Source organism: Micrasema longulum, unplaced genomic scaffold (assembly GCF_059751315.1).
Source record: "Micrasema longulum isolate JH-2025_06_02 unplaced genomic scaffold, ASM5975131v1 h1tg000166l, whole genome shotgun sequence".
In the NCBI taxonomy this organism is placed as follows: domain Eukaryota; kingdom Metazoa; phylum Arthropoda; class Insecta; order Trichoptera; family Brachycentridae; genus Micrasema; species Micrasema longulum.
The window spans coordinates 207,007-234,966 of NW_028277371.1; the positions used below are offsets into that span (position 1 = coordinate 207,007).

General features: G+C 30.8%; 1 long non-coding RNA gene across 1 annotated transcript; it reads left to right on the top strand.

Annotated features, from left to right (window-relative positions):
- The first annotated feature begins 1,054 nt into the window (after window positions 1-1,054).
- LOC148284019 (uncharacterized) lies at window positions 1,055-5,021 on the top strand. The gene is made up of 4 exons (XR_015825437.1): window positions 1,055-1,388; window positions 3,247-3,351; window positions 3,452-3,544; window positions 4,883-5,021. It is a non-coding gene; the product is annotated as an uncharacterized LOC148284019 (long non-coding RNA).
- The last annotated feature ends 22,939 nt before the right edge of the window (window positions 5,022-27,960 follow it).

The window sequence follows — 27,960 nt, forward strand, 5'->3', positions numbered from 1 at the left end:
ACAATAGAATCACTATGTAAAGTGCCTTTGAGTTATTTTATTACGAAAATGACGCTATAGAAGTTATCCGTAATAATAATAATAATAATAGGAAATTTATGAACTGACAAATTAATAGTAATTATGCAATGGAATAAAGCTTTATATATAATGCTGAGATGAAGTGAGAAATAATTATTTTTTTAATATACTTGTGTAGGCACAGAATTGGACGTATATCACTGTACTTTTAGAATTCAAAGTAATTATGTGGTTTTTATTATATAGTAAATACAATTTCAACCTCATATGCCCCTAATATAACAATACTTTTGAGAAGGGAATACAGAAGTTTAGGCGTTTACAGAGCTTATAACGTCCTGTCCTTTGCAAATGCAAACGTAAAACTACTCATTTATGAATACGTTTTTTTTTCTTTTTTTTTCTTGTTTTTGTTAATACGTAAATACTAACTTTGTTGTACAACGAACTAAAAACGATTAAAACCAATATATCAGTAAATGAAATCGAATTAAATTTAAAGGAATTTTTTGATCCTGGGTAAAAACAGCATTCTATTTCAATTAGTATTATAACTGTACTATTATTTTCCTTTTTATTTTGTAAAATTTAAATTTTTTCTCATGTATATTCGAAATCATATAACTTCAAATTACTAAATAAATATAGCAGTGTAAGTTATTCTCCAAGCACAAGAGCTAGTCTCTTTTTTGGAAAGTTAGTTGTAACATTTAAAAAAAAGTAGATTGTAATAGAAAAAGAAATGTATTATTCATAAAAATAAATATATATGTATAAATAAAATGTTTGTTTTAGTACCTATGAATGTATAAAAAAAAAGAATTTAATTGAAATAATTTTCTTTTCCCTACCTTGAACAGTTTTTTTCCGACGACGAATGACGGAATGACGAACAACGAATAAACGAATTTGAAGTTCGATGGAATAAAAAAATCGATAACAATATATTTAGTTTAGCATCACTAATTTGTCAAATAAAGTGTCTTTGGTACGTGTTTGCGTTATCTGTGGTAGTTGGTAAGTGCTGTCAGCTGTCAACCTCAATCTGTCAACTGTCAAAAATATAACAAAACTTTTTCGATAGTTCCTAAATTAATTTCAGTTGCATCTTTTGAAACAAAACATCTCTAATTAATAATAATTATAACTATCTTGGTTTTAAGATTAATAAATTGTCAGCCTCGTCTTCGTGAGCGTATTATTAAATAGTTTCAAAGGTATCGTCATGGATAGAAAAACTAAACGAATTCAAGAAGAATCGAGACAAATCATATTAAATGTTTTGAAGTTTTGTCAGAATGAAAAAAGAAATCATAGAGTTATTGTTCCACTGCACAAACCCATTACAAGATGTGCAGAAATGACAGGCGAGTATTTAAAAATATACCTTAACCTAAATTACACATTAAACTTTTAAAATAATACTGTTGTTCTTTAGTTGACAGCGATATAGATTGCGATTATTATGTTTTTGGTTTGTAAATAAATAAATATATGATCAATATTTTTTTTACATACGTGTTTCTTGTACATTAGCAGGCTTTTTGGAAATTTCTTCCGAACAAACATATACTTTTTCTGGTTGAGTACCGAATGAATAAATCAAAATGAAATAATTTAAAAACATGTATGTGTCAATAATTAAAAAAATAATGAATGAAAAGGAGAGGAGGAAATGAAGAAGGTGTTTAAGTAAAGATAGGAAATGTACAAATTTTTCCGGTTTCCGATCTATGATATACTCTCAACAGGGTTAAAATTCAGTACACATCTACCAAGATTTGAGGGTACTTAAAATATTGTTGATTTATTTATTCAAATTTGTGTAGCATATTTTTTGCTTATTGTGGACGATAAGAAAAAGATAATCTTTTACTTACCTTGTAAAGAAGCCAAGTGTGGCCAAGAAGCCAGTGTGGCCATCAGTTGTTTACAGAGGTTGCTCAACCATAGTCTGATTTCTGTGTTTTTAGAGAATTAAACCACAAATAAAAATTTTAATGATTCTGGTAATTTTTTATATTATCTAAGTAATGCCTAAAAGGCTTTTTAAAATGTGAAAAATTAAGATGCTCTGAAGAAGATAAAGAAAAATTTAAGAAAAAAAATTTAATCAAGAATTTATGTGTTAAAATTTATATCACAAAGACTTGATCGATCAAACATTTATATTAAATAAACCAACATAATTGTATGTATACCAAATTACTTTACCTTCGGCTATGATCCGAAGTATTATAAAATGGATAATTAGTATTTCCAAAATTATGACTAAATTTAAAATTGGCAATTTTACAAGTGCTGCAATATAGAAAGCAAATGTTGATACTATTTAATAATAATGGGTAGTCCAACAGGTTGTTAAGAATTTTATAAAAATAATATATCGAAATACGGTGTTCATTTGGCAAAATAATAAAGTACATACATACTTGCAATACAAAAAAATAATGAAATAAAAATAAGTGCTTGACATGCAAAATTGCAAGATGATATTCGTAGCAGCTTCACTAGACATAAAAATACCTTTTCTAAAGCCACATAATATAAATATGTAATTATAGTAAGAATATGACTATATTATAATAAAAATAATACGAAAATAAAGTTTCAACAATATTTATAGTAAAATAAAAAAGAATGAACTTAAGAGGAAACGCGGTCTCACTTTTCTTCATACAAATGTGCTCTCATATTTTCTCCCTGGATTATGGCGCTAGAGCAATGTTTTTTTTACACACTATATATATATTTACCATTGGCGTGTCCCTATCATTTTCTTTTTTTGATAAATTGTTTATTATAGGAACTAGAACCACTCAAAAACCCTTAAAAGCATCAAATTTTACCTGCTGTCTTTGGACGTACGGTATACAAATATGATAACTATTTTTGAAAAATGCAAAAGGTCTGACATAGGAAATTTCATTATTGTACTCATTCTAAAAGAGATACAAAATCGGTTCAATTTAGAGGTGCGGAAAATGGAACTATGAAATGTCAATTTTCTATATTTTAACAAGGAATAATTAGTCTGATGCACAGCTGTCTTTTTTGCACAGTATCGGGGAAGCATTTGTGAGAGAGTGACATCGAAATTGTCTGGCACCGCATATCCTCTTAATAAATAACAAATTAAGCAACTGACCAGTAACTATATCATGTTGGAATCTTTGATAACTCGGTCGTTAATTTTTATAATATTGTCTTGTTTAATCCTTTTAGGTGTATCAGAAAGGACCATTATGCGCATAAAAAAAGAAGCTGGAATAGGAAAAACATACTGCAAAGATAAACCAGTAGAAATACTTTTAGGACCTTCTGATATAAGTACGATTAGAAAGAAAATTTCGGAATTTTACTTAATGCATAAAGTGTTACCTTCCTTAAATCAACTATTAGCTTCTTTGAAAGTAGATATTAATTTCAGAGGAAAAAAATCGTCCCTAAAACATATTTTAAAAGATATGGGCTACACCTTTCTCAGAAATGAAACCAAAGATGATGAATTTCTAATGGAAAGGTATTTATAAATATTTAATTAAATTAAATGATACAATTGCTACTGATCTATGCATTTTTAATGTCGAGAATCAAGAATCTAATAAAAAACTGGCTGTAAAGCTATCCTTTTCTAAGAAAGCGATGTCGTAATCTAGGGGCCGGTATGTAGTGGTGGATGATGTCATTAAAATGTTGTCCGTACAGACCAGATAGCACAGTTATCCTAGATAGCATTGGTTGCAAGCAGAACATCAAATAGCTGTGTCATTATATGCAGAGCAGCTGTCATAGCGGTGCATATAGATTTAGAATGTTTTTCCTTGGGCGGTGGTGAACATTTTTGTGTCTGAAAATGAGTGCAAACACAATTTGGACTATCAAAAAAGGCTAAATTTTTATTGATTTTGTAACGTATGTATGGACGCAGCAAACTCCAGTGACAACTGTCACCAAGCGGAGGCGATATGGCTGGCTCAGCCATGCACTGAGGATGCCTCCCAAGAGCTTCAACCGTGCTTGCCTACTTTACAAGGCATCAGGTTCTCGACGTCCTGGACGTCAACTGCTGACTTTTCGTCAGCAGTTCATGTCAGAACTACGGGATGCAAACCTAACTTGATGCCTGGAGGATCATTGTGGACACCATATGCTCCAATTAGGGAGTGAACATGGAATGATGATGATGATGAAGAAATCATACAAGATTTGTGATTTGCATTAAACCTCGAAATGCACACTAACATGACTTTAAAACATCTCACTCTCCTCCAAATTATATTTATCGACTTCTGATGACTTCTTATCTTCAAAATTAGATAACGGCACTGCTTTTTTTGAGTTGACGTCTCTGGTCACCGTTGAGACGGTCGTCTTGTTAGGCCCACGGCATATCATGGCCGCTAGATAACTTTCAATTTCAATAACAGCACCGCTTTCTTAGGAACCAAATAAAATAAGCATACAAAAACAATTACTTGTTTAAATTTATTTCAACAGAGAATGAAAAAGTTTTTGAGAAGGGAATATGGAAGTCTAGGCATTTACAGGGCTTATGACCTGTCATCGGCTGGTTTAAGTGGCCACTTTACACACTGTGTAACATTCACCATTCTGCCCATGTTTGAACATCCACATTTCCTCAACTCTTCCATCTGTTGACAATTACTTGTTATTAAATAATAGTTATTAAATTTTATCTGAAGTTTGGAAGATTTTTTTTTTAAATCTCTTTTTATTTTCTGCATGATACGAGTAGTACTGCTTATTATTACATAAAACTCAGTAAAGAAAAATAAAACCTACAAAAAAAATTTATATCACAAAACACCAACAATCATAAATATTTTTTCTGTTTCAGACCTTTAGCAGAAGTGTTATAACTTGGATGATTTTCAACTTTAAGTTATTGTAAATAGAAGCTGAATCTATTGCTTACGTACCAGGATATAATTGAAATAACTGGTTTATTATAGAAATTAAAGACGAGCTATCTAAATCCACAAATTTGGAATAACCCGTGACTGGTTTCATCGCTTCCGCGACATCTATGAGACTGGCATCTTATACAGTATTATCAAAAACATTCAAGTTTGTTAGTGGAAATTCTTCGTGGAATTGTGATTTATTATAGTAAAAAAATATGAATATGTCGCCAAAGCGATGAAACCAGTTGCTAGTTATTCCAAATTTGTAGATTTAAGTATCAATTGTCTTTTATTTTTATAATAAATAACAATGAACTTTCACCAAGAATTTGAATAAAATAACTGGAGTATAATACTTTTTTTTTAATGTGTAGTATTTTATCAAACTGATCCATAGTTAAAATATTTATTTAAAGGTTTTTTTGTATTTCAGTTATATTCTCCCTTACACTTATGGTTTTTGTAAAATATTTTCTTTATTTGAATGATGAAAAGTAAAGTTTTATGTCTTTAAAGGGTCATATATTTATTCTAAATCAGATAATAAATGTACTAGGGACCTTTTGCATTATTTGTGTAAAACAACACCAGAAGATGCTCCTCCGGTTCTCGAATTTAAGAAGGATAATATTGTCTACGTAAGTTCAGTACACCGGAAAAACCATTTGTCAAAATAGTCTTGAGGGACAAAAAAAACCTTACGATTTGGTAATAAAAAAGATAAAAAATACATTTCAATCCAGTTAATTTTGTGTTGTGGATTTTTTTATTTATTTAAATTTTTTTTTGTTTGTTTATTTTTCCATACATATATTTAGATAGAATTTTAGTTACAAAAATACACTTTATTATATAAGAAAATCTATTTTTACTATCGTATGCATCTGAACGAAGTAAATTGTGGCAGCAAAGCTGACAGTTACGCATGGCATATACGCTGTATTATCTTTACGCAAATCGAGTACATCTTATCCGCTGTATTGGATTTAGGGATATACACAGTATTGCGTTTTTTTTAGTGGCGATGATTCGTTTGCGGTATTGAATTTAATAGAATGCTAGCAGTGTATTGGTCAATATCGAAGTTTTAAAACACTATTCAATGTAATGATGTAATAACTTATATTTACATATAAGTTATTAATTTAAAAATACTTGGTACACTTATTTATTTTGACCAATTAGCGCCTTCACCCTCTAATGGGCGTCTTCAGACTGGTGAATATTATGCAGTGTAAGGATAATTTATATAAAACTAAATATTATCTTAAGTGTAGGTACATTTAAAAATAAGTTGAAAATATGCAATACGCAATATTTCAATGGAACAGTGTGAGACAAATTATTAAAACATCTGTTGGTGGTGTACTTTAAGAGAAGATTCTATTATATGAAAAACATTTATTGTTTTATTACAATGTACAGGGTCCAACTAAGGGGGCTAATAAGGGTGAGTTTTTGAATTCTATCTGCTGATTTATTAAATTCCAATCAATGTGATTTGTTCCATTCAACTGAAAATGCCAAAAAAAACTATTTTAATTTTTTTGGCTCATGCGCGGTATTGAACTTACATGGACAGTGGCGGATGAAGGGGTTAAAAATGGGGGGGTCATTACTTCTACTAAATATGTAGGTACATGTGTATTTCACAATAATTTTCACACAATTTTTTTTTGTAAAAATACATGTTTCTATAGATTTTTTTAATATGATACACAAATTTACAAAATACCTTACATAGCGAGTGCACTTTATCTTGGCTCATAGAGTTTCATAAAAGGGTCTTAATTCCCTTTAGCGTCGAAAAACATCCTTCACTCTTAACTGCCGTCATCGCAATTCCACAAATAAAAATTACTAGCACATTTAACTTTTAAAACACAAACAAATTACTAAAAATGTACAGGATTTAAATTTTACCAGTCTATATGAGTTTAATGCATACGAAACAGGACAAACACCAGGTAATTGAACACATGCAAAAAACAATGTAATATTAATTCACAAAGCTCATTTCAATCTTGTAAAACGGGACAAGAAAATATAAGCTTATGTTAATCCATTTGTGTAAGTATGTAAAACACATAGGAATTAATTTATCATCGTATCTCTTCCAGTCTAGACCAATGCCAATATCATATGATTATTGTCAATCTTATTCTTATCTTCCTTGTTTTATATTGTCATATCCCTCCTGTCATGCCCGCGATCAAACTAATTTTTGGTGAAATTTTCCGATGTTCATGTACGCACGGAACGTTTCATCTCTTTATTTCTCACGAGAATATCTAGAGAAATGACCCGTGCATTCGACATAACATGAATAGTTGACAGCGCACATGCTTTAATAGTATTTTAGATAACATAGATAAAAACATGAAGATTAACTGGTCCTTATATATTTCAATTTATGTTTTTTTTTTTAAATATTACAAAACTTAATTGCATTATATTATGTAATTTCTTTATAATGTATTTTAGGTAAATTTCCGCCATTGATAATAGATGATATTTTTGAGAGTTTGAAAGACTTAGCTTTTTTTTCACAGAAAATAGTTATTGATTGTTGCATTAACAATAAAAATATGGTGATTCATAGATTTATATATATAATAAAATCACCATTAAGGCTGTAGTCTGATAAGAAGTTGATTGGTTTTAAAAAAAAAACATGTAAATAATGTTTAAAAGTACATTGTTGTAATACAATTGTTTTTTAAAGACTTAAAATGCTGAAATTTATTTCAACAGAGAGGGAAAACATTTTTGAGACAGGAATATGGAAGTCTAGGCTTTACAGGGCTTATGACCTGTCATTGGCTGGTTTAAGTAGCCACTTTACAAACTGTGTAACATTCACCATTCTGCCCATGTTTGAATGTCCACATTTCCTCAACTCTTCCATCTGTTGACTTTTGTGAAGTGAAAGAGCTGAAACCTTTATCACGTGGGTGAGATTCATCCGGCTGAACCAAATCACCTACTAGGCAACACCTGAAAACAATTTTCCAATTTTTATACCTCTTATAAAAACTTAAAATGTATTTAAAATAATATTTAAAAATGTAAAAAACTCTATTCAGGAAGTTTTGATGTGGATGTAATATCCAATTCTGTAGTTTCTTTGCGATTGAAGATTGTACATTTTTATTTTATTTATTTTCACACATGCATTAAATACCTAACTAAACGTATTAACATAAGAAATAATAAATTATTCTGTATCTTTCGTATTTTGGAAAATACTAATAACAATTTTTTTATGTTTCATTGCACAATTTAAATATTTCTACATTATAGTTTTGGAGAATACACAGCTAAGTGTTAAATACTGGTAATGCCCGAAATCTGTGAATACAAATAATATTTATTGCGAAGTAAATATTTAGTACATTAATATAACTTTATTTACTTAATTTTCTGTTATCTCTATTAATTTATGTTTTGTCATAGTTTTAAAATGTAAAAGAACGTTCTTGAAATCTAAAGATCATAGATATATTTCTAGTAATTGTTTTTTTCACTTACGGTAAATAATTATCCTCTACACATCGACACTTATTTTATTAATTCCTTCTTTTCTTATATACAACATGAAACATTAAAAATAATGTGTCCTCACCCGTGCCAAGGACACTTATCAAAATATTTTTTAAATGATTTTTTTTACATATCGTCGGGTTTTTGGAACAAGTTGTTAACTAACATTTTACTTTGCACTTTTGAAGTTAAAGGTTCACCCCAAATCAACAATTCTTCTAAAAATATTATTCTTTTTTATATTTAAAGAATCTTCTTCTTCTTGTAGTTCCTTGTCAGGTCCCCCCGACGTTGGCGATCACTACAGCGAAAGCATCTCGGTACTGCTCTACTCGCCATAGTGATTCCTGGGAAAAGATGACCAGAGTGGTTCCCGTTGCCTTCTCTGGTGGATTTTTCTGTCGGGGTTACCTTCCCTTAGCTGGTTGGTTTTGGTTTTGAGGCGCCAGAAACTTTCCTTTCATCCTCTCGTTATCTGCTGTGATCACTCCATTATGAGTGTGATCCCGTTGCCCAGGGTTCACGACGTGGACGCTAACGAGTTGGACTAGTCAGTAGTGTTGCTGATGGAATGCAACTGGATGTTTGCAGCGTTTTATAAAATAACACCCTCCAGCAAGATGTGACTCACTGCGACCCTACTGATAGTTTGAACCCCTTTATTTATTTAAAGGATATGATTATTTTTTTTACTATTTTAACAAATACTGATGGATGCCATTTATAAAGACACCTCGTTTTTTTTAAACTTGCAGTTACCAACTTATTCCAGAAGCCCTGAAGAAGTGATTCTAGTTTTTAACACATTAAATCTTAAAGGGCAATAAAGATAATTAAAATTTTGCCGGACATCATTCACCAGCTGACATAATTTTAATATTAACTCAGAAAATCTCAAAATTCTACATAGTTGCATAATAAAATAAAATAGTTAAACTAGAAAGAGTCAATAATAAAAAAATAAAATATCTCTAATGTAAACATTTTAAATGATCAGTATTTTATGAATGTGTAAGTATTCCTCTCTATCATATCCCATTCATAATTCTTTTCCCGACACGTTTTCCTTATTCAGGATTTTTACCTGAGTCAAAAGTACATGAAAGTTAATGACATACTATTTCATTATTAAATCTTGAAATAAAATTTGACAAAACTCATAAATCATACAAAATTAAGATTATTCTAGGTAGAGTGAGTCCACGACATTAGATTAGCTATTGTCACAGATCGATGGTCCGAGGTTTGAATCCCTCTCTACCACAATTTGATTCCCATTTTCTAATAGTTTCAACGACTTGTTGAAAATGGCCCTCAAAGTTGAAATAATCGGTTAAATCATAAGAACGCAGTTATTTTTTTGAAAAAAAACGAGATGATTATTTCCTAGGAATTCATTCAGATAAAACCTTCAATTATTGCTTTTGCAAAATATTCCTCTTAATCCCTTCTCCAAAATGTTCCCCCTTTCTGTTGCAATAAATTTAAATCTTGATAACTCTCCACAGGGTGGATCCAGCCATGTCTACAAACATTTGGAGATATCCAAAATATTGCACATTCTAAGAACTTATCTTATTATCTATGTATTAAAAAATAAAAAATAAAAATTTTGTTTTTAGTTATTAAGAAATGTGTTTATGATTTACACAAATATTTTCATTTTAGAGGTTATTTCCATCGAGTTGTAAATAACTCAGTATTAGAAAACAAAATCTATTTACAATAGTTTTAAATAAGGCAAAGATAGGTTTTATAATATATTAACAATGATATTATCATAAAATGTAATTTAGGCATTTTTCTAAGCGTTTTTTAATGATTTGTGACAAAAATATTGACAACAAATTAATCAATCACAAAGATAATCGAGGACAATATTTCACTCACACGAATAAACAAATAGTCTGAAAGTATTTAGAAGGATATTAAATAGTAATGTGCTTAAAGTCAACATGATTAGTTTGAAATAGAACTAATTATGTTTTATATTTCTCACTGTCCGTTCAGTTAGTGGTTAAGTTAATTAAGAAAATAAGATTTTATGTCTAGACTCGCGTGCAATTGAAACTGTTCTCAGAAACAAGAACTTTTGGCTTGAAAAGAAAGAATATTAATTAATTATTATCCACAACTCCTTAGTAATAATATGTTTTACTAATTGGATTTGAGGCAAAAAACAGTGTGCAGTGGTCTCAAATAAATATTATTTAACTTAAATTTTCAGTTGCAGAAATTTATTGTCAAAATGATTGGTAATAAAAGTAAGTCAAAAGTTACACCTTTTAAAATAGAAATTGACGAAGGAATAAATGAGACAAGTAAGTTTATTGTGATGATTTGGTATTTGTGTCGCTTAAATGGATTAATTCCACTAAAGATAATAAAAAGCGAAAAAAATAGTGAAATAAAATGGAAAGCGTATTATTCTAAAAATTGGAGAATATACAGCATTATTCATCTTCTTATTGGAGGTAAAGTATTGTGATGATCTGTTTATTTATTAATATTTAATATGTTTATCTGTGGCTTGGATCTAGAAGGGCTAATGTCGGATTTCATATTTTTCTTTCCATCATTTTGAAGAGGGTCGATGTTAATTTTAAAAAAAAATGTGTATTTAAATAATTTATTTATTTATTTAAAACTTCATGTACAAAGAATAAGTACTTTCGCGGACTTATTTCTAAAAGCAATATCTTATAGCTAACTAAAAAACAGACTGGTCAAAAGAAGAGTTGGTCAAAAATTTGTTCCAAAAAAATGAAAATATACTCGTATATCAAAAAGATGCATACATAAAAAAATCCCAATTAATTATAAATAACTGCTGTTTTTTAGACACATACACGTATTGTACTATTTTTTTTATTGATATTTGTTATCAAAAACATCAAACAGTTCATTATGCCACAAAATGGTTAAATTATTACTCTCCTGTAATATTACAATCAGCCTCGTAGTGTAGTGGTCTATGGGTTCTGTTCTAATATTAATTCATTTTTCCTCTATGAATTTTCCTAAGTAAGCAATATTTTTTTCGGCATAAAAAATAGCTTAAGACACTTGTCAGCTTTCCAGCTATCCTTATGCAAAAAACCACGCCAATCGATCGCTCTTTTGCAAAACATTAAAAGAAACACAAACGAACAGACAAACACACTTTTGTAATTATTTTATTTTATTAACATATATGGTAAAATTGCCTTTTACAAATCTTATAATATAAACATATTTGGTTTAATTATTTTTTTTTAAATACATACATTACTTTATACTCAAAATTTAGAAACGAAAATTAAACCTAAAAATTATATGACACATTCAGTAAAAGTTTAAAACAATCAAAAATAAATGTAAAAATCAAATTAAATAATAAAATATTTTATATATATTTATATTTTATATAGTATATATAAATATATGTTTGGATAATTAATATAGTGCCATTTTTGTGAAAATCACCTCAAGGGCGCTGTACAATAAATAAATATCCCAGCGCGTCTCGCAGCTACAGAGCGCATGGACGGTTGGGATTCTAGTTCCTCGTCTCCAATTATGATATATAGGAGCTAGATTACAGCACGTCTTGCAGCTTCAGAGCGCATGGACAGTAAGAAATCTAGCCCCTATTTACATTTTTTTTAAAAATAACAATTATACTAAAGGCTTAGTTACCATTCACCATCTTTGAAAAAGTTCAATAGGTTTGATCTATAAGAACAATATCCTACACTAAATATATCGGATACGTGGGAATAACTATTGCCGAGTTCCTGGAGTCTATTTAATCCAGCATTACAAGTATATACTGTCCGTGAATCGTTGCTATAAAACGGTGGTACCTGTCTAGTCATTCTTCATTTAAATACATTAAAAATATTTAAATAATTTAAATAAAAATGGTATTTTTTCATTTTAGTTGGTGCCTATATATATATTGCTTATGGAGTGTACTCGACCAATTCACCGAACCGTCCTAATCCGCAAACATCTTCAATGTTTGTATTCACCCTAATATTTCTTGCAATTATTACTTCTGTTGTAATGGGGATCGGACCAAGTGGTCAATATGCCAAAGCATTGATATCGGCCAGAAAATTAATACAGAAAGTAAGAAAACATATGAAACTAATAACAATGCTCTTTTTTCACTTCAAGAATTTTTTATACAAAATATTTATTAAATTCTTTTTTCATTTATTTTTTTATACATTTATAAAAATCACTTCAGTTTTCAGTTATACGTAGACTAGTTTCGAGGTTACTACCTCATCGTCAGGACTTAGAATGAGGAAGTTCAGTGTTTAAAAATGATTTATTTACCCCTTGGTTGCCTTAATGCCCCTTGTTTGTTTCTGTACCCACTATCGAAGTCTACAGCGCCCACTGGGGCGCGATACCGCCCCCGTTGGCAATCTTTCGTCTAACCTCTAAACGAAGAACACTTTTATAAATAAGTAAAATTTCTACGCCCATCTCTTGATTAAAATATATTTGCAATATTATTATTAGAACACACATAACAATATGTATGATATGTGTGCCCTACTTTAAGATTTAAAATAAATAAATAAAATAAAATTGTGGTTTTCACATATTAATTGTTTCTTGAATGTTCCGTTTTTGATACTAATGATATATAAAATTTGAACAATTTTCTATGTCACAGGCAAAATCAACTATAGCTTGGAGTAAGAAAAGTAAACAAGAGGACATATTTTTTAAAACAGCAATTATACTGATGCTTGTATGTTTTTATACCGTTTTTTGCACTGGATATACCCTTTCACATAAAAGTAAGCATTTATAAAACATTGAAATTAGTTTCTATTAGGCCTGATTTACACATCGTTTAGTTAAGTTGACTTTCCAATATCATTTAACTTATCGAGCCAGTAACAAAAATAAAGACCGTGCGATGTTTATGTGCAGACGATAAGACGGATTATGAAGTGCGCCAGCAGCTGGAGGATTTTAGTTCCTTGCTTACAAGTCTAAAATACTCACAAGACTAAAATTCCACCAAGACACTTTCTGTGGCTTGTTGGTGGAGATTTATATTGATACTAACTTATATAATATTACCTAAATTTATAAAAACAATAAGTTGACAGATATAATTAACAGCCGAAAAGATCAGTAATATACACACAATTTTTTTTTTCCAATAGATGAAAGAAAATATATAAAAAATAAAAATATTTACTCATAAGCTAGTTTAATAACTATTCAAATATAAACTTTTGATCAAGTAGCCACTCTCTTATTTTGCTCTTGTTACATTGTGAGTTAAATTTACGTTCTTTTGGCAACAAATTAAAAATGCTAGGTACTAAATAATTAACAGTTTTATTACCAGACTTATTTATTTATTTGACGGCTTACGCCTAACAAAGTATAAAATAAGAGTAAAAAACAATTATAATTCAACAAAACAACTGTACACAAGTGAAGAAAATATATATACATAAAATCAGCAGAAAATAAAGAAATAACAAATCAAAATTAAACAAGAAATTATAGTATAGGTATGCAGCAAATTAACAATAAATAAAGAGTTTAAATATAAAAAGTATTAAAGGCGATGTATCATAGTGTAAACAGCGAAATAAGTATAACACTTAACACATTCTTATAATTTAGAATAGAAATGATTCAAAAGTAATGATTTTAATTTGTATTAAAATAAATGAAGTAAATCTAATTCATTTCCATGTTTGTTTGTTAACATATGGAGCCATGGAATAGGTGAGTATTTAGCAGTTTTAACTATGCAAATCAACAGAAAATGTAGTATTTGTATTTATGTTTGGTACTACTAAACCATCATTATTCGTGGAGCGTGTATGATGGTTATGTTTGAGAGAAATTTTGAAATTACTATTATTAAATTGTTCTAAAATTATGCAAATCCACAGTAACCCTCGAACTGGCGGAGTGACTGGAGTTTTGAGTGTTTTGTACAGGAGAACTTTATCACTTCTATGTCTGTAAATCTCTGTTGGTACAATTCTATTAACTATAGAGTACTGCAGGGCCTGGATCAATAGCTTTTTATAATTGCATATAATAATAACAAAAAGAGTATTTGTTATGATTATGAAATATGATTTTCTTAAATCCGAAGTACATTAAAACGACATTGATTTTTCATTATTTCAAATTAAGTATAAATAACAGTTAGCACCTACAACAACAACAACAAACCATCACTCCATTTCTCTGTAAGGGTAGGCAGAGAGGAAAGAATACCATATCACTCTGTATTTGCCTCGCTTCCTCTACATTCATAGATCTTCTCATGCACGCACTCCGATTATCCAACTTTTGACATGTCCATCTTCAAGCATTTGTTGGAATTGATCATGCCATGTCTTTCTTGGTCTTCCTCATTTTATGCATCCATCGACATTAGCAGAAAACGAGTTAGTATTTTGAGACAATCAGTGGTAATGCATTGAAGATGTTAGGATTTGTTATGCGTACTGCCAGGGTTTTCAAAAATACCCGCATACTGAGAACTCTTTACAACTCCTTGGTGCGAAGTAAACTCGAGAGCGGCTCGACGATTTGGGGGCCACATGAACTGAAGTACTCTCTTGTGATAGAGACAATCCAAAAGAAGTTTCTGAGATATCTCTACATGAGAGAGTGCGGGTATTATCCTTGGCTCTACCCGACCGAGTTTCTCCAGGGTGTGCTTGGCTACAACAGTTTAGAGACTAGAAGGAATGTGTACTTGACTACACATTTTTATCGATTGTTGCGCGGTATGATCGATAATCCTGAGATTATGATGAGCATTGGTTTGTATGTTCCTGATAATTCAGCATAGATTGTTTCATATTCCGAAATACAGGACCAACCTGCCGATGGTTATTCCTGTTGTAAGGGCTACCGCTATGCTGAACAACATCACTCTGGATATTGACCTGTTTCATGTATCCGAAGGGGTTTTCCAGAGCAGGATTCTCCTACTACTTTGACATGAGTCTCTTTCATGTAAACTTATAATATTAGAAATCAAACACTAATTTGAGTCTACTGAATACTTTATTTTATTTTTACAAATATAAAAACTAAAATTCCGTGACAATTGTTAGTGCATTTTCAAACTAATGTATTTTCTCTCTCTTTCATGTATTTTTTCTCTTTTTTATAATATGTACGTATTTAATACATGTTTGTAATGTATATGTTATATTTAAATAAATAAATTGAATTGAATTGAAGACTTCTTGGTTTCTGGAGGTTTATCTTTTCAACTTTTATGTTTGAAAAAGGTGTTATTTAAGTGTTAAGATTTAGGAACAATCAAAGAATCTTGAATCAACTGAAACCTTTCTGTATGTACCTGAATCACTCAAATAGTATAATTATGATTTTTGTTTAAACTTCATTTCTCTATTACGTTTTTTCACATCTGTACCAAAAAATTGGTCAGCAAGTTAAGTTGACGGGGAGCAGAAGACATGCAGGAGGGGTGGGGTTGTTTCTCACTTTAGTTGCTAAAAAATAGAACGGGGTCCTGCTTTGTGTTAAGTTACTACTTAACTCGGCGAACGTCGTCCAAACGAGGTTTTATACTTAACTCGCCAGATTCGCAAGTTAACTAAACAAAGTGTAAATCGTGCCTTAGGTAATATTGGGTGTTAACATAAGTTGTGTCTGTTTTTTCTAAATGAATACAACAAGAGGACACAACTTTTTTTTACAAGTTAAAGTTCACGGTTCATTATTCAATTACTCTTATAAAATGACCCTTTACTTATCTACTCTGTTGTTTCAATCAATTTTTCAGCGCGTAAAATAAAATTTTATAGAAATTAACAAATCGCTTTTCTTATAAAAAAGAATTATCTTATATTTCTGTTATGATTATATTTTTGACGATCTGGCAACATTACACGGAGACTTCACGCATGCGCGCGGTGAATGTAGGGGTTTTTTTGGACACAGTCCGATGTATTCAAATATGATTATACGCTCTTTCTTGACTATTCTTAATTCTATGGTATATTCCTTTATTGTTTTCCAACAAATTAGTGAATAATTCCTAGAATTTTCACCGTACACTGCGCAAATATCGCGAGCAGCTTGACAGCTTTATTCCCTTGAACCCGAACAGAAGGAGGTGTCGAAAATGCTCACTTTCATTTACTTGACATTCTATTTTGAAGGCTTAGGTTCAAATGAAATAATACCGTAATGTACCGTAAAAGCAAACACAGGTTTTCTTGTAGAGCAGAAATTTTTCTTTTGAATGATGTACTTTTTAAACATTTAGTTCTGATTTTTAAATATGGAAAAAACGGACCCAACTTATGTTAACATCTAATTTATTACTTTAATTATTATAATTATTATTATTAAAAGCGGCCTCCGTAGCTTAGTGGCTAAGATGCTTGACTCATCCATGAAAGGCTCCGGGTTCAATTCCCGATGAGAATGCAAATATTAAATATGATTTTTCTCAATCCTGGGTGATCTGTGCTGTAATTCACCATTACAATTGGGCCTTATAGCTTATTGTGGTGTAAAAAGAACTATAAATGAATGCTTTTCCAAACAGAATCATTATTAAAATACTTTTTTAATATTACAATATTATAGTTGTTATAAAACAATATTTATACACTGTTTTAATTTTTTTAATTCAATATTTATGTAGGTTTGTTTATTTTAATTACCTGTAAATTCTATTTTGTCAGCCTCATAGTATGGTGGTCAGCGTGTTTACCTACCGTGCAAGAGGTCTTTGGTTCGATTCCCAATATGGTTGACATGAAATATTTCTTTTTATTTAGAAATGGGTTATGGTCCCGTGGCTAGTGTCGCGGACTCACGGATCAGAGATCCCAGGTTCGCACCCTGCTCTACCACAATTTGGTTCCCATTTCCTAACAGTGAGCTATTTACAACTCGTTGAAAATGGCCCCCAAAATTGAAATATTTGGGTAAATCATCTTCTTCTTCTTCTTCAGCCTTATTCTCTTCACCACTGGATAAAGGCCTCTTCCAAACATCTCCATTCCTTCCTATCACCCGCTTTCAACGCCCATGTTTTACCGACAATAGAGACGATGTCGCTGACCCATCTTTTCTGTGGCCTTCCAACACTTCTTTTGTTTTTCCATGGTCTCCACTTTATTATTCTGGGTGTCCACCTGCCATCATTTTTCCTCATCAAGTGTCCTGCCCACTGCCATTTCAATTTCGTTGCACGATCCATGATATCCACGACTCCCATTAGGCCCCTTCTTCATTTCTTACTCTGTCTTTTAGACATACACCGAGCATCTGTCTTTCCATGGATCGTTGCGTGCATTTTGCTACTTTTTTGTTTTACAGACATGGTTTTTAGTCCGTATGTTGTCACCGGCAATATGCACGATTTATATACTAAACTTGTCTTTTTAAGCATCTAGAGACTTCTTTATTTTCAAAAATATATTTTAGTTTGCCGCATTAGCCTAACTTAGCCCTGTCCTTCTTGGCAACTTTGCTGTCTGGTTATCTTTACCAAGTTTAACTTTGTGTCCTAGATACATGTATTCATCATAAATAAGGGTAAATCATAATAATGAAAATATTCCTTTGCATAAAAAAAAAGACATTTGTACACTAGAATATTTCATAGTCCCTGGACTGGCACTTGAAGCGTAAGAATGATCATTTTATCTTCATGTAACGAAAAATGACCAAGGTACGCTGCGATTGGTGTACCAATTCAGTGCCCTATGCTCCATTAGGTGTGGAAAGGGAATGATTATGAATTCTATGTTTATTTCCAGATTCATTTCTAAAATATTTTAGTATTGTCTTCGTTTGGGGTCAGAGTACTATATTGCTCACGGTGGTTAACTTTATAAATACAATCTACTCTCTGAAACATGTACTAACGGATATACACCATTCTTTTAATTTTGTCGAACAGGAATTGAAAAGAAACAAAAATAAATCCAGTGAGTATGAATTTAATTGAAAGATCTTCTTTAAAAAATAAATATTTGTAGAAGCCACATTAATTACTTTGGTATAGTTCTATTACAGCTAAATGATGATTATTAACTCTTGAATAATTTCAATGCTCCTATATGGGTGCAAATTCTGACACCATACCAATATTCAAAACACCAAACTTCTGAGTTTTGAAAGTAAGTGTTTGAAGATAACATAAGGTGGTTCAATTTCAGAACTAACATTAGAGTCCGAGAACGTATGCAGCCGCCTCCTATAACGAGCGTCTTGAGGATGCGGTGGTGGACCTAGCTTGGACACGTGCTACGCATGCCTCGGGAGAACTAAAACCCAAGTCGCCTCTTTTTTACATCTGCGTGGTCCCTCCGTCCTGGAAGCCCGTCGATGACGATCTTTGGGCTGAACTTAGGGACGCGGGATTGACGCGGCTGGAAGTGAGGGTGAACGCTAGTGATAGGGTCTCCCGGAGGCGTCTCGTGATGTCTACATGCTTCACTTAGAAGCGGATGTAGAAAAAGAGCAAATAAGTTAGTCTTGTCGGTGAGGTGGTAGCCTCGAAACAAGTCGACGCATAACTCAAAATTAAAATGGTTTATACAAATACAGTGTGTATGGTAAACTTTGTTACATCTGAAACCACAATGATCAGTATGAGCAAGATGACATTGGCTATGCTTTTTTTAGACATGCTAATATGTCTTCATGCTCATACCATTCATCGTGGTTTCGGATGTGACCGGGTTTACCATGTACGCTGTATATAAACAAAATATGTTTGAAGATGTTGAAATAAAACAAAATATATTATTTCATTATTGAATCAATCTGATTTCAGGTGGGAATCGTGACATAAAAGCTAAGCTCTCTTCAGTGATAGAAGCACGTTGCCTAGTGGGAGATGCAGGATTGATTTTAAGTGATAGTCAGTCTCCGTTTCTATTGATAATGACTATTCATATAAGTGGACGATTGATAATTCTTTTACGAAATATAATTGCAAATTTGGGTAAATTACAAATCATTATATTGTTTAGACAAAAATATTAGGGAATAATAGTTTTTATATATTTTATAAAATAAATACTAACCTTAACTCACTCAATTTTATTTTGTTAATTTTTCGCTGTGTAAATGTTTGAAAAGCTAGATACATAATATTATAATACAATATAAACATGTTAAAGCCATCGATGTTGTTAACACATTGGTTTACAAGTACATGCATCTGTACTACTGGTGGATTTGCACTGTAGTTAGTTAGTTGATGGTTTACCGCAGTAGAATAGTGTATTACATCAGGCGACTCGACCAGGTACTCGCATACCAATAAAATTTATGGGTTGACAAAAATCGAACATTGATGTTAATATTTCAAATAAAAAAAGCAAGTCATTCAATATTCTTCTGTTTTCTAACGTTTGTATATACAAATAATAATTTAAGCATGTGTAATTTATATATTCAGTAAGAGTATTTTTAGTATAAATTGATAAAAATCATACATTTATGCTGGACTCTTTCAATATCCCCTGTAATACGGTGACCAAATAACCGAGTTATATTCAAGTTGACTTTGCATTAATGCAATACACAACATTTCCATTATTTTTATAGACTCAAAATCTCGTATCGTCCGCAGCAAAAATCCCAAGGTTCTCATGCTCTTATTTGTCATGTTTTGGATATGTTTAATAAAGCTCAGTTATTCATCAAATATAATACCTAACTCTTATATCTCTGTGACTTTCTCTAAGGGTGAATAATTTATTCCGTACGTGAAAATGTTGGGATTCCTGTTGCAAAAGAATGTAAAAATTTTAAAATTTTTAACGTAGATATACAGATTATTTTTTTCACACCAATTATACAAATTATTATTAATATTGAATTGCAGAGTTTTATAATGACTAATATCCGTTATTTAAAAAAATATATGCATATATCGTCTGCGAAAACATAATTTATTGATAAATCATTACAAGTGCGGGAGTTTCTCCAGGGTATGCTTGGCTACAACAGTTTAGAGACTAGAAAGAATAAAAATGTGTATTTGACTACACATTTTTATCAATTGTTGCGCGGTATGATCGATAATCCTGAGATTATGGTGAGCATTGGTTTGTATGTTCCTGATAATTACCTAAGACAGCGTCAGCATAGATTGTTTCATATTCCTATATACAGGACCACCCTGCCGATGCTTATTCCTGTTGGAAGGGCTACCGCTATGCTGCACAACATCACTCTGGATGTTGATCTGTTCCATGTATCCGAAGGGGTTTTCCGGAGCAGGATTCTCCTACTATTTTGACAAGAGTCTCTTTATGTATTTTTTGTCTTTTTATAATGTGTACGTATTCAATTTTAGTTTGTAATGTATGTATTATTTAAAATAAATGAATTGAATTAAATAATTAAAAAACATTATTACCTCGGTGATGTTTTCAGGAAATGAAGAAGCATTGACATTTTTAATTATTCAGTTATTGTTAGCATTTGGCGAAACATTCAAATTGATTGGTCTGATTGAGTCTTGTACCTGGATTGTTCAAATCGTAAGTTAAAGTCAATATTAAGATTTTAAACACAGCGTTATTGAAAATGTAAATACATAGTTCCCTGATCAGTAGCAAAGTTGTTATTTTTCAGTCTAACAGGACAAAAAAGTATGCTAGTAATATACTGACAATGATTAAAGATGTTGACATAAGATACGAGTTGAAGTACTGCTTGAGACAATTGGAAGAACAGCCATTGGAATTTACAGCTTTAGGCGTTTGGCAAATTGATCGTTCGCTTGTTGGAACAGTAAGAATGCCAACTTGTATTATTTTTATTTGTTATACTCAGATGGAAAAACTGAAAAAGATTCTGAAATGATAAGAAAATTTATTGTTTATTCCTATAAATACTAAGAATAGGAAGACCTTGAATTTTCTTTTCTATGAATATGACGGTGTTAAAATAAATACTGCCTTCTTAATTCAATGATACAATTATAATAAAAGCTAATTCTAAATTTCACATTTTTGATTTATTTTGCAATTGTAGTCAGTATTACTTTATGGGTTATTCTCACCATAACACAGGAATCTCAGAAAGAATAAATACGACGAGTAAAAGGTTAATGAACAGAAATGAGACACCACCTGCTAAATATACAGAAAAATATGTGCAGAAGCCGTATTCAGAAAGCCAATTGTCATATTTATGGGTAAATTCTGAGTTGCATTCGTACGGCTTCTGAGTGCGTAGAATAGTGCATGTTATCTCGCCCCGGTATAGTTTTTGATTTTATTTATGGTTTAAGGTATAACTTTTATATTTTTATCTTATGTTTTCTCTTGTTTTGCAGGTCTTGGGAATCATCATTACAAATTTAATTGTTATATTACAGTTTGGATAAGTAGAATTTCAACACACTACTTAATTTATCAGTGTTAGTTACCATAAACACACATTTTGTTTCTTCCAAATAAATGAAAAATCATGATACTGATGATATGATATATGGATTGAAATTATAAATTAATTCATAGTTTCAGACAATAGGAATTGAATGTAATAATTCATGTTAGATATCTAGGTATTGTATTTTCTTATCACAATTATAAGTTATGCAAAAGTGTTTGATTGGATTACTTTGGTTTTTATATAAATTAGACAGGGATTTCCAAACTTAGTACGTGTGGGGACCAAAGTCCATTGATTGATGACACACACATGTGCCAAATGATTTTACCTGAAATATAGAGCACGGACACAAGAAGCTACTTAGTATTTACTATCGAATACAATACATTATATTCTGCAAGACCAGCATTATTGGACAACAGACGTTAACACGATAGCAAAATCAAATGACATATTATTCAGTGCGTTGTCCTGGAGTACATTAATTTCATTCCCGCCATGGAGACATGAAAAACAAAGGGATTTGGTATATAAACCACAGGGCGTGGTAACGTCAGTCAGTTCAACCTAGTCATGATGGTGGGTTATGGCAAAAATATTATCAGATTGTCGTTCGGGCGTTCAAGCTATAACTGATACTCGGTCGGTAAATCCATTCATTGTAGACATTCAGAGTAAAATTAAGCATCTAAAAATAAGAGGGATGAACATTCAAATATGCTGGATAAGAGGACATGCTGGTATCGTAGGAAATGAGAGAGCGGATGAACGAGCAAGAGCCGCAACTTGTAAAAGAACGGCACCTTTCTTCTCAGAATTTCCTCTTAGCTTTGCTAAACGCTGTATAAAACAAAAGATGCAGCAGCGTTGGGAGGATCATTACTGCGCTTCTTCTACAGGTAAAATCACTAAAATGTTTTTCCCAACGCTGGCTGATGCAGCTAACTTCCGTCGTCATCACCAAAGTACTTTTGAAACGACCCAAATTTTTTTACCTATATAGGTTTAAATTAAGGAATGATGACTATTGTCCATGCGATGATATTTCTTCACAAAGTATCGAACATCTGTTAGAAATAACTGCACCGAAAAGTGACCATTTTTCAGTTTACAACGCCGTAATCTTGAAGCAGAATGCAGGAAAGATGGAATATTCCAAGGTTATATAAATTTTTCCGAGTATCTTAGCCTTGTAAATGACACGTGAGGCTACTAAATACAGAGGTTCAAATATATTAAAAAAAAAAAACAAAACCCCAGTCATGCAGCAAGTCAGTCAGTCTGTTCCAGCATGTAGTCTAAGTCAGTTCAACTTATCATCACCGTACATTCGCGCCCACCTCCAACTGGGGTAGAAGCTCCAACCCCAGCAACCAGCAAATCCTGCATATGTATTATCATTTAAAAACATTTTTTTTTCTACTAGTAGCTTTAAATGATTGAATCAGAACTTCTGATTGATATTAATGAAACTTTTGTATGTAAAACAAAGTAACATATTGGGGATCACACAATGTAGTTAGTTACCATTTGATTTAATCATAAATACATGTCAAGCCCAGAGATTGATTGAATGTTAAATTAAATTACATTGAAATACTCCTAAGTGCTTTATAATGACCGTGATAAAATATTAATGAAACATTAATCAAAAAGTTATATTTCCTAAAATATTGTAGAAGAAAATGTAAAAAACAATTAATATGATAAGTTTGATTGTATCCTAAAGTGGTGATAAATACTTAAAAATAGTTCTTTGATTTTCATGGCGTTTTAGGTGCTAGTAAAGTTTTTAAAGTGCTTTGATTTATTAAAGAGTTTTACTTCAAATCAGTTAATGCGATATATTAAAATCATTAACAAATATTTTCAAAATTGGCGTAGAACTAAAAATAAAAGTAATAATTCAATAAAAGACTTCTAAATTCCAAGTGTTATTAGCAATGTAATTTATTTTTTTAACGACTGCTCAGCTTGTGGTTTCCATATTTTAAATTGTAAACTATTCAAATAATTATAGGTGTTACAATTCAAAGCTTTACTTTACTCTAAGTAATAGATTTGATTAATTCATTGAATCAATTAATGATAGAAATACATTTGCTTATTATGAAATAATGTTTAAGAAAAGAAATACACCTGAAGTAACTCCATTTAAAGTGGAAATTGAAGAAGGAATAAATGAGACAAGTCGTTTTGTTGTAATGATTTGGTCGCTGTGTCGCTTGAGTGGTATTATTCCGCTAAAAATAATAAGGAATGAAGAAAATGAAAAAACAAAATGGACAGCTGATTATTCTAAGCTTTGGAGATTATATAGCTGGGTGTGTTTTTCGATTGGAGGTAATGTATCACTGCATCGATTTCAATATTTTTGTATATCCAAAATTTGAAATACTTAGACATTTCTATATTTTATGATTGGATTGTGATTTTATGTAATTCATGTTTTCAAATTAACTATGTATGTCTCAACTTGGCATAGGAAAGAAGAAAGAAGTCTCGTAGAATTGGGAATTAATGTGTTCTTAAATTTTAGAAACATAAAAATAATACCATAATAAAATAAATAAAACAACTTTGTTTTTAACCACTTATTATGTTTTTTCTACCGATCGGTTTCAAAGCTATAAGTACAAGCTTTTTTTTTATCAAGGTATACTTAATGAATGAATTATATCCTATTTTATTCTATCAATATTGTGCTGCAAATATAATAAATTTGGCATATACCAATTAAATTGTTATTATTGCGATTCAATCTACATTCGAAAAACTAAAAGAAAATGTAATATTAGAGTAAAAGGACACTTAAGGTGCCTAAATTATAATCATTTTCTGAATTCGCAAACCATCAGATGGAAAATAATCATAATTTTAATAAAGACTCGGGATTAAAAGTTCTTCATATTGAAAATAAAATATTAAAATTAGATAATAAGGAAAAAATAATAAATAACTAAATAAATAGTATTTCATTTAGTACACTCCTGTCTAGTTTTGAGCGTATCCATCTCAAATTACATTTCCCATTCTTACAAGACGAAGAGAATTGATTTATTATTTTCATATGAAGCACAATATTATAAAATAGAATTCATTAGTAAAGTATAGCTTTGAAACCGGTCAGCAGAAAAAAAAAAAGTGGTTAAAAACAAAGTTGTTTTTATTTATTTTATTACAATGAATAACCACAAAGTTAGTACTTCAAATATAAAATTTATAATACTATAATAATTTAATTGATTGAAAATTAGTTTCTGCTTCACAAAGTAAGAACGAGGGTCGATTGATATGCTCCACACCTGACCTGCTTCGAATTGACCAGTTGAGCTGATGTGTATGCAGCCTAATATACCTATACGACTACGCGCAAAGTACCGAGTGACAAGTTGAATCCTGCAACGGTTTAGTTGCAACGGGCTGCTGACCACTGCACTGTGAAAGGGGGGCTGTTTCATCAGGAAAATGCTCCAGTACATGAAACGATAGTGTCAACGGTTGCTATTCACGAAACTGGGATTGAATTGGTTGAGCGCCGCCCCCATATTCATCTGAAAACTACCAGCTACTCCCGAAACTCAAAGAACATGTGTGCGGGAAGAAATTTTTGGACGACAATGCGGTCATGTGCTGTGTAGATGACTGGTCGGCAGGGGTCGGACAAATCTTCTACCAGGAAGCTATAGAAATGTTGGAGCATCGCCGAAAGAAGTCCAGGGGGACTACGTCAAAATATAAGTTGCAAAAACCTTTTCTCATCCATTTTGAAATAGGTCAGGGGTGTAGCGTACTAATCAACCCTTGTAAATTGAAGTTAATTGTTCCAGTAAAAACCTATTTTACATTTTTCAATTCTAGTCATTTCTCACAGTTATGTTTTATATAAGGCGTTTACTAATGATCAGGCTGTACCTACTACCAGTTACAAGAAGACTTCACTGCTAGTAGTTGTAGTGAGACTTATTCCTATTATAAGCACTTCCTAACTTACAATAGAAAGGAGTGCTCGACATGTCCGGAATTTAATTACAGCCAGGAAATTAATCGAAAAGGTAAGAAAATTAATAAATTAACTACTATAGCAACATATTATTTTAATCAAACCAAGAAAATTCAAACAAACTAACCATATTATAAAAAAGAGCTTTAAGAATCGTTTGGAAAAAATAAACCCTACACAAGTGTACATTTGATATTAAATGAATTAAAAGTACTAACATATACATTATCACTAGATCCTCAACACAAAGACAACTTAAACAAATACAAACTAATACCACTTTCGGATAAAGGGATTTTGAGTATTATTAAATTAAAATCTATAACCTACTTCCACTATCTATTAAAACAATTAGTAACGAGAAAATGTTTAAAAAACCTATAAAAAAATGGATAGTGGAGCTAGGTAGAAGTAAAATGGATTGTCTCATTCGCCCAAACCAATATTGAATCAACTGCTTCACAAGTGAATAGCTTATGTTAGGTTTTTGTTATTTTCATTGTGCGTTTTGTAATATAAATAATATGGATGTACATATATACCTAGTTTTTAAAACAGTCTGAATATTTTGTTTATTAAGTTAGTCTTCTTTGTTTATTCTCAAATGTAAAAACATTTCAAAAAAGTATATTGTTAAGTGTCCTCGGCGCGGGTAACCCAGTGAGGTCACATTATTTTTATTATTGTTTATAGTTTGTAAGAGTAAAATATGAATAAATAAATAAGCAAAAAATATTTTACCAAACGATGATGTTTGTATGCAATATTATAAATTTGTAAAAAAAAATTTATCAAAGCCAACATGAACATAATTACAATACAAGAGAAAATGTAAAAATCAGACTCCCACTTAGAAAAAAGGCAACGTCACAAAATTGTATTTTATACAAGGCTGTTATATAAGGTATTATGAAATGGGAAAAAACATTTATGAAGAAAAAAATAAAGCAAAATTCAAGCAGACATCATGTTTGTGTGTGTGTAGGTATATTCCATAATGAACAATTTGTATTCTTGTCTTAAGTCTAGTTCGCTATTTTTTCGTATCTTTTTTCCCAAAACTTCTCTCTGTCCAACGCTCGTATAGCTTATGTAGGGTGACCACGATGCAAAACATCACAAAACATTGATTAAATTATCAATATTTTGAGTATGTCCAATTTTTTGTAGACAAGAACTGATTTAACTCCCAGGGAAGCTATTAAGATTAACTAACATATTACAACAGAGACGTGGAACATTTACAGGGAGTATGACCTGTCATTGGCTGCTTTACACACTGTAACTTGTCCACAAACATTTGGAAAAACAAAAAATACTGGTCCAAAAAGAACCATAAAAGAAGAACTAGAAATTGAAATAATTAATTTTGATAAATCTCACCCGCATCAATAAAGGTTTCTACTCTTTAACTCTTTCAGACCTGAATTAAATCCTGCGGATGTAAAAAATATTTTTACGTATGTACTAAAATAGTTACCTATTTATGAAATTGGTGTTTTTAATGTTAAATACTTTAGAAATTATTTAACTGATTTTTTTTATTTGAAATAATTTGAGGATTCATATTGCAAGTAAATTCTTATGTGTTTTTAACATCTGGTTTAGAAGAGAAGCTTTTATTTCAATTTAATTAATTTTTTACTCTAAATTTTCCATCAAAATAAAATATATTCTTTAAATAATTTTACATAAAAAAAAAATATGAATTATGGATTTATGTACATTTTATTTTGTTGGAAGTAACATTGTTTAAAAAACTTCTGCGCTATTGATCTTACAAAGATAATAGATTTTAAGATGTTCTGTCAAAATGTGTTATCCCACTTTTTAATATTTTTTTAATATTGATAAATAATAAATATAAACATTTTATCCCGTTTTATTAAGTACTTTTTAAATATTGAACTAAGTTATTAATTATATTTTTGAAAGATGCGCCTTTTAAACATCAATTATCTCAGTTTGCGATTGGTGTGAATTAACGCATTTTTGAATAACATCATCCAACTGTACTATGTAATGAATAAATAAAAATATAAAAATAATCCACGGACGGGTGTTTGT